This window comes from Micropterus dolomieu, linkage group LG12 (genome assembly GCF_021292245.1).
Source record: "Micropterus dolomieu isolate WLL.071019.BEF.003 ecotype Adirondacks linkage group LG12, ASM2129224v1, whole genome shotgun sequence".
NCBI classification, from domain to species: domain Eukaryota; kingdom Metazoa; phylum Chordata; class Actinopteri; order Centrarchiformes; family Centrarchidae; genus Micropterus; species Micropterus dolomieu.
The window spans coordinates 12,710,060-12,719,218 of record NC_060161.1 but is presented as its reverse complement, the minus strand read 5'-3'; the positions used below and the strand labels follow the sequence as shown (position 1 = coordinate 12,719,218).

Here is a 9,159-nt window from a genome sequence, read left to right as displayed (position 1 = left end):
TTCCAAACACTAGCTACCCTCCAGGCAGTCAATGGACATAAAGTTGTTACTGTGATGTAGAGACAGAGCTCAGTTAAAACTTTATGGATGAAAGACACATTTGTTACAGATTAATAACTCGCCACTCTGAAACTCTTGCCCCAGTCCATGTTGCTAAGCTGGTAAGGGGATATTCAGCTAAACCGAAAACTGAAAATAAGCATAATATGACCACTTAAAGGGAAAGGGGAAATCTAGACATATGGTATGATAATGTTCTTGCTAAAGTACTTAAGTAGGTAGGATTACACAGTACTTGTATAATTGTGCACACTTCAGTGAGTTACATATTTAAATGCTCATTTGCTTTTATGCAGTATGCTTGAGTGTCGCTTACAAAACCATGCATCATCAAATCTAGAGTATGACTCTGCAATACTTCACTAGTATTACTGATGTCACTATTGCCTGCTGGGAGTTCTTCTCTGCAATATAATTTGACAATTCCAAACTTCATTTGTTTCAGTGAGCACTTTAAAGTTTATTGATTTGGATTAAATAGACCCATAATAGCTCTTGGCTAGCTCAAAGCGAGAACTGGGCTATTCACTGTGTTCCAGGAGTGGAAGAGGAGCTGAGCCAGCCTTCACTTTTGCTTCCTCCATTCCCTTATAGCCATTACACATGGCAATAAACCCAGCCAAGCGCAAAACAAAAAACTGTGTTGAGCTTTTTCCCAAGCGCTAAGCTAGCTGACGGTCGACACAGCGCCAAATAGCTCTCTCTTTTTCCCCGTCTCTTACTTTCTCGCCCGCTCCCAGTACCTTCCGATCCTTTTCATCTTTCCATCTTTCCCTCAGCCTCCCTCCTTCCACTCCTCTTCATTTTCTTTGTCCTGTCAAAGGGTTTCAAGCTCAATAAAATACTATCTGTCAGCGTGCGATGGAGTAGGTGTATCCGACACGATATTGACACAACCTTGACATGGCGTGGGCCGAGCGTTGAGGTAATGGGGAGGCAGGGAGCTTCAGCAGCAAATAACCGACAGGCCCACCGAGAGACGCAGTGATAGAAAGAGACAAGAGATTGAGTCTCTATAGTAATGTTAAAATAAAGTTGGTTTGACAATACCTTTGCTCTTTTCCTGCAGAACACTGGATTCTGTTTGGTGCTGGGCTCTTTTGTTCTGTGCTGAGACATACTGCGTTATATCCTTTTTTCTGCAACAGGCGGCCCGGTTTTGTTATTTAATTTTTCATTTTCATATAGTGAGCTGTTCAATTCTGCTTTGTCCGTCTTCTTTTGCTCCTTACTGTTTTTTCTTTCCATTCTCTCTTCATCCTTTGTGGATATTGTACTCAATATTGTCCCTGCCTCAATCCATTAAAAATCCTCTTAAAAAATAATTTGTGCTCAACATGTAAGAATGTAAAAATGGTCAAATAAATAACAGAAGGGATGCCAGCCTCCACGTTACTCAGTGCTGATTGCGCGAGGCCTCCTCGTCCTCACAATGGCTGTCGTGTACGAATGCATATTGTACAGTACATTGAATATTACAATGTGTCCATGATGAAAAGCCTACAGGAAATGGAGAGATTTAGCAGGAGAGCATCTCCCTGGATGCTCCTAATTACAAGAAAAAGATGAAACGTGCCAAGTCTCCATCCTTGCATGGTACTATTTTCCAAAATGAGGGATTGAGAGCGAGTGCTGTAATAGGGGGAGCGAATGTGTACGTCTGAGAGCACGAAGAGAGACGCCGACACTGTGAGATGCTGCATTGCCCACAGGCCAGCATCTGTTAGCAGAGTTATAACCATGGTGGAAACACCACATAATACAGAGCGACAGAGAGAGGAGGAGGGGAAGGAGGGGAGAGAGTAACTGGCAAAAAGGAGGAGGAAATTGAGAAAAATCCGTTGATGCAGACAAAAACAGACAAAAGACAAAAGCTTGTATCTGTCTCACATAGACAACGGCAAACTCTTATTATTCCTCCTCTACCATCTTGAATCCAGTGGAGAGCATCGTGAATATCTTATATTGTTTCTTGCTGAAGTGTCTCTGTGATAAAGCCACTCCGACGCTCTGATGTATTTCATCTAGTTCGCCATCAACAAGCGCAAAGCATCGAGATACAACTTCCTCCGCTGCTGGCATCACTCTAACTAATGCCCCTTTATGTCTTCTTGTCCATTTTTCTTGTCCTTCACTCTTCAGACACTAAAAATAATCTCTGGCAGCCGAGAATATACATTTGTCTTGGGAATACTGTTTGACATCCAAGTCATTTTCAGCTCTTAAGCGACACATTCAATTAAAAGACATTAATTAAAAGCTCATTCAGTAAACTGCTATTCACTGAGCCAGTGGAGAACCACTTTTTTTGTGGAGCCAGTCTTACAGGCACTTAATCAAAAGTCTGATACAGAACCATTGTTTTGCTTTGTGAATACAGTGGTCAGCAGGGACAGTAACTTTCATAGATGAAGTTTAACAAGCATTTGATGTTTCGTCTGTATTCATTTCAGACTCTGCATGCTGTATAGTTAAGCAGTAGAGGTATATGGAGTTTACAATATCCTGGATGAGATGATGATAATTTTCTAATTATGAGAAACACAATGCTGAGAGTGAATCCTGGTCATTGTTGTTTAATCTATCAATACTGATTTCATTCATTTTATGTTTGTCTATAGAATGATATTTAGAGACACAAGCATAGAGCATTTAGAAACATTTCTTGTTATGACTGTATAACACATCATATATATATATATATATATATATATATATATATAATGTGCAACTAAGAGCTGGTATTTCATTTCTAAACTGGAAAACTTCACCATAAACAGAAAAATACAGAATTAAAAATACTGACAAAATGAAATAAGAAGTATTTTAGCTCTTAGATAACGACCTAAATTGAGGTCAATAAACAATGTTCTTTTTATTGTTACAATTATCTGCAGCACTAATGATTAAAACACAATAATGAAATAAGTACGGCTGCAATAAAGCTGCCTTTTTTGGACAACATATATTTGACTTATTACATCCTTACTCATAACTGAAAAATACTTTTTATTTTGATGATAACTATCAGGCTGTGAACAAACAAACCTTTAAAGCTGCACCAATCAATATATTTTATGTAAACAGTGGATCAAATGATCACGTGTAATGTAAAAGGCGCCGTTCATTGTAATAAACCAGACTTTGCATTTCCTAAAATCTACAGAGTGGTTTTATCATCTTTTAGGTATTACTTTTCCAGCGTAAGCAGGTGGCTCCTTTCAAAAAGGTTCTGATAAACCCAGCTTACATTAACTTCCCAGCACTAAATAGCAGGTAAAGTTAGCGACTAGCTAGTGATCGTTAGTGGAGCATTTAGCAGCTAAAGAGAATGTGGGGCAAAACAAAGACAAAAACAATATAATAATTCAATATAATAATACTGAACTCGGATTTGACTCCAAATTAATGTTTAGGAAACTGTGTAATTCTCAAAGCACCAACAAAGTGTGAAATGCAACCCCAACAGCGCTGCAAAGCAAATAGCATCTCAGTGCTTTGATGCTATCTGAATGTATTTAAATGAGGTAATATGCATACATTTGGAACAAAACTGGCCCATTCTATGCAAATGAGTCACACTGCAAAAAAAATAGCCACATGAAGTTTGAGTGAAATTATTAGCATCTTTAGAGAGTTAATGGGAACTGAAGTGACTTTGTAAGTGGTGTCACATACAGACTTTCCAGTGATCATGGCAGCAGTGATTGTGGCCAGATGAAACGATCACAGTTCATTATATGTGCGCACGGCACAGGTAGTACAATACCTGATATTCACCATGAGCAAATTAAACTGTAAAACAACATAAAACCTACTACTGTGAGAAGCCGGAGTCGACGGTTAAGCATCTGTAACAGTCCTGCACGCATGAGGGAGAACGCATATTTAAAGCATCCCAAATAACAATGACAATATACTCAATACAGAGTCAGAGTCATAAAGAAATGAGAGACACCCCCCAGAAAAGAAATGAATGAAAGAACAGGGGGAGTTTATGGATAATTAGAATAGTTAAAATTATAATTAGAATATATTATCTTTCAAATCAAACACTGTAAGATATGAGAGGAAAGTTTTGTTCTGGTGGGTGAACCTGTTGATATTTGGATTAAGCACTGTCCCTTTAACAAACTTAAAATGAGCTACAATTTATCCCACAAGTTATTATTATTATTCTCATCATTATTATTATTATTATTGAAAAACATTTAATTTCCTTGTGCATAGGGAATTACAAGTAATTGAAATTCATTTCTGATAATTACATTTATGTCCAAACCTGCATGCAATGATACAGCTGGACCACATAATTGGTGTCAGTATTCTGTAGCCATGGCAGCCTATTCTCCTTTATTTGTGTAACACATATAGAAACAAAAAGAGGCTTCACTCACAACATTATACCCTAGCTTTAAGCACAGTAAATTCTGATTCTATAACCCGTGCAGTCTGGGCATTTAACAGCATCACCTTATTATCAGAAATGAAGTACTGGCTGACAGCGATTTACCTCAGTGAAGGTAAATCAAAGCTTTCACTGCGTGGTTTGATTAATGATACCCAATATTAGTCTGTAATTAAATACCCAGTTCATATTCTTATCATCACTAGTCATGAAAGAAAAAATTTACTGCATTATTGGAAAAAGCCGAAGCCACCTTCAGTCCATCACATAATTTACATGTTTACATGTTTGAAAAATGAGCACCATTTTGCCTTGAAAGTACGAAAAACATGGACTGGGTGATAAAAGAAATCTACTTTACAATATTAAAAATAGATGTTACTATAACAGTACAGTTTTCTGTCTGCCTTTGTTTCCTTATTTATTTATTATAAAAAAATATTTTGGGGCCAGGGCAAAGATTTCATCAGCAAACATCCTCTACTATAATTTGTTGCCAGCCGATCTCAGTGGCAAAAAATCAGAGTTCTACATTTTCGGGAATGACTGGCTTCAGATTGCAGATCACCAAGATCTAATTAAGTACAGCATAGTGCTTCCCTTTCAAATACTAACCATCTGTAGCTCTCTTCAATCTCCCCCTAGTACTCCTTTTTAGAATAAATATAATGAAGCAGTGGAGAGTTAAAGAGACGGCAGCTGACTGATTCACACTGTGCTTTGTGAACATGTTCTATGTAGTTTTATATTATTTGATTGATTTCCGGAACTTTTTCAGAATTAGAAGTACAAATAATAACTAATGTATAATTCTTATGAAGACACTTTTTTATATAATAACAGCAATGTGACTACTTTTTTTCTGTAACTTGTAGTGTAAGGGATCACAAATTGAAATTCAGTAATTACATTACAATGACTAATCCCACTTACACGCAGTTACTTGGGATCGGCTTGTTGACCGTCTTTACCGGGAGTTAGATGGAACGTTAATATTAGTTTGGGAGGTGGGGGGATCGGCAGTTAGCCTCTACCCGTTGTAGAAAGTATGCCCACTTTCACTAGTTTTGTTCTGAGTTAGACAATATATACTCATACCTAAACGATAAAATAGGTTGATTGTCCCAAAACAACATATGTGACCACTGCAAAGTACAACGACGTATTTACCTAAATACCAGTCCAGAACGTTATGCAAGTCACATGATGTTCAACACGTGCTAAACGGTGGTAGTTTGGTTGTGTTTAGGCAACAAAACAACTTGGTTAGGTTTAGAAAAATTGGAGTTTGGGTTAAAATAAGAATATTACATAAGTCACCTGTCGTAAGTCATCTTTGACTCAAACCTCAGCCTCCTGAGTTAAAGTCCTTACTTTATTTGTTATTTATTTTCACATCCATCTACCCCACCAGCTATTTACGTGGATAATCAACCTATATGGCCGTTTTTTCTGGTGAGGACGGGCTGGAGGTAGAAGGTGTGTGAACCAAGCAGCTGGGGGTAAGCTAGTTTGTGGATGGTCGGAAAAATCCCCACAAATTGCAGGCCGCCTGCTTGTAAACCCCAATGTGTTATTTTCTATGTATGGTTAAATACAAAAGATGCAATGTGTGGGTGAGGAGGATTAGGAGTTGGTTATGCAGAGCTGGGTTGAGTAATGACAGTAAAGTAACGAGTAATGTAAGGCATTACTCTTGCTTAATGCAATGTGTTGTCAGCTGTAATGGTGTCAATCGCACTTCATCTGTTTCTGTCTTTTAACTCCGATGGGACATTTCCTTTTATGGGAATGTCCACGTTTGTATTGTGTGGTCCTGTTCATATCATGTGCGCGCGTGTGTGTGTGTGTGTGTGTGTGTGAGAGTGTGTCAGAGAGAGGTGACATTGTTCTTGGCAGAAATATGTTCCAGGTTTGGGGCTCAGGTGGCTCTGGTTTGTCCCTGATCAGAGCTGACACACAGGATGGCAGAGAAACACACTCTCCCTGCCTCTTTCTTGATTTAGCTCAATCTCGCTCTGGTTTGTAATCCCCTCCTCTCCACACATGCACACACACACACACACACACACACACACACACACACACACACCTATGCACAGAGCTGTGCTGTAAGCTCTATCCATCTTTTTGAACATCAACACTGAGCAGCACTGTGGCCGTCGCTCTCTAACACCTGATGCAGAGCAAAGAGCGAGCTGCTGCTGCTGAATGAAGTCATCTAGCTGGGTGGAGGATGCTGCCTAAATTATTCCTTGCTCTTATTGAGTGTACACTACATGCTTTTTACTTGAATAGAATAGCGTCTGAATAGGTTTCTGCATGGCCTAGAATATGCAGCTTCAAAGCATGCCATATTTAAATTCTGTTGATACTCTGCTGAAAGAATGAGGACAACATGGACGAACGGATTGTGCGGCCACCGCTGTTATCAGATAATCACCGACCATGTATTTTCTAGGTTCTTTCATTGAAAATAGTTTGAGTTAAATTTGGCAGAGTTTTTGACAGTTTAATGTAAGATCATTAACAGTGTCTGCACTCTGAATCTGGAGCAGCTTGGAATCAGAGTGCATGTACCATAGACTTTAATATGTGTATGAATCATTTTCACCAGGCAAGATGTAAGCATAAGGTCATACTGCAAACAACTGCCCATTGTGCTGTATTACTTTATTTTCATACAATGCAACCATTGTGTAGCAGTCTCACTTTCTCTTTCGATTGTTTCTTAACAAGTAAAGCATTTTTAGTTACAAATACAGTAATGTTTTGTTGACTGCTTAGTTGAAATACACTGGTGTTGTGTTTCAATATAGCCTACATATCTATTACATTTACATTTACTCATTTAGCTGAAGCTTTTATCCAAAAAATATATATATGTCAGAGGTCACAAGCCTCTGGAGCAACAAGGGGTTGTTAAGTGTCTTGCTCAGGGACACCTTGGTGGATGTGTCACAGTGGGGGATTGAACCACCCATGCATTGACAATAGACTTTCACAATCATCATTGGCAGGGCAGAAGCCACCAATGAGGACACGCATTAGGTAGATTTTCAAGTGTTCTATAACAACATTTAAGACCATTCCCCAAAACAACATGTACAAGTGCTGGCAGTACGTTATGTAAGTCACGTGACCTAAGTCACATGACATTTTAAGCGTGGTAATCTTTGTAAAAAAAACGTTGTACTTTGGCTAGGTTAAGGCAACAAAACCACCTGGATAGGTTTAGAAAAAGACTGTGGTTTGGGTTAAAATAAGTACATTATGTAAGTCATGTGACATAAGTGACATATATAATGTAAATAAAGTAAGTAACGTAAGTCACGCAAGTAACCAACTTTGACTTTCTTTCACACAGGACTCCAACCTTGGTTTCCTTAGGTGTGTTTCTGGTGAGTACAGGCTGCATCCAGACATTTAATAAGATAATAATTTCTGTCTGATATGGATTTTCACCAAAAGTTCAATTGTCTCATTAAATAAAATTTCATCTACTTATTCCTCCTCATTGAAAAACCCAGAATCTATGCAAATGATAATGTTGTTTGTCAAGATGTCTTGTACTCCACTGAAAAATCTGTTATCAGTGTTTGTGCACTGGCCTCACCTGTTCACACTAAGTTTGTGTAAATTACATACTGGCCTGGGCTTCCAGACTGGTTGTCATGTCACAGCAATCTCGTGCTTGTAGGTATTTGTCTTAAATTGAGGTTTAGAGAAATGTTCCCCTTTCAGCAGATTAATGTGAAAACAGTCTTCTGGTGTCAAACTCTGCACAGTAAAGCTCACACATTAATTTGAAGGAGCAACAAGCAAAACATGTTTGTGAGTGGAGGGGGAATGTAAATTGGACTCTTTACAGGCAAAATATACTCAAATATAATAGAGTATACATAATATATTGATTCAGCCTTTCTGGAATTAATGAAGAACATGAGGGGAAATGTATATTCAGAACATTTTACAGACTGACAGCTGGGTTTTTTTGTATTTGTAAAATTCTGGCTATGCCAGTGCATCTAATCTAAAAGCTCTGTATAGAAAGTTATTTCCACTACTTGTCGTGTGGGAACAGGTTACTTGTATTCTTCCAAAATATGCCTTATACAACAGAGATTATCTGCCCTTTTTACAGTGCTTGTCTTTATCTATTGTGTATCTGTTTTCCTATGCAGGGACAGGGACATTTGTTTAGTATCTGTATACTTTTGGTCACTGTTCAGAGACTGACTCCAGTTTTCCCCTGTACCTGTGATCAATTCCAGTTTTGGACTATGTTGCTGAGTTAGTGTAAGGGGATTAGCAGTTCTTAATCAAATGAGGTTAATTGTACATTGTGATATGGGATTAAAGACATATTTAGGGGATCGGGTGGGGTTGGGGGAGTGTCTTAACTGGGCTTGACTGCTTCGACTGCTTGCTGACTGTGGCAGCTCATAAAGTTGTGTCTGTGCCAGCACGTTTGATCACCAAGAAAATCCTCTTGTGTCAAACTTCCTCCGACTCCCAACTTCAAAAAATACCCCAAATCAAAGAGCATCACGGAGCAAGAAAAAGACTCATCCGCACAACCCTCCAAAATAGCATAAAGAGAAATATGTATCAAAATATCATCAGTCATTTTTTTTCTCCAAGAAACAAGTCCAAAAGAACAAGCGGGGGGGGGGGGGGGGGGGGGGGGA

General features: G+C 38.6%; 1 protein-coding gene across 3 annotated transcripts in view; it reads right to left on the bottom strand.

Moving 5' to 3' along the window:
* nlgn2a (neuroligin 2a) overlaps nt 1-9,159 on the bottom strand; it is a 188,370-nt gene that overhangs the window by 75,188 nt on the left and 104,023 nt on the right. The gene's annotated exons all lie outside the window — the stretch shown is intronic.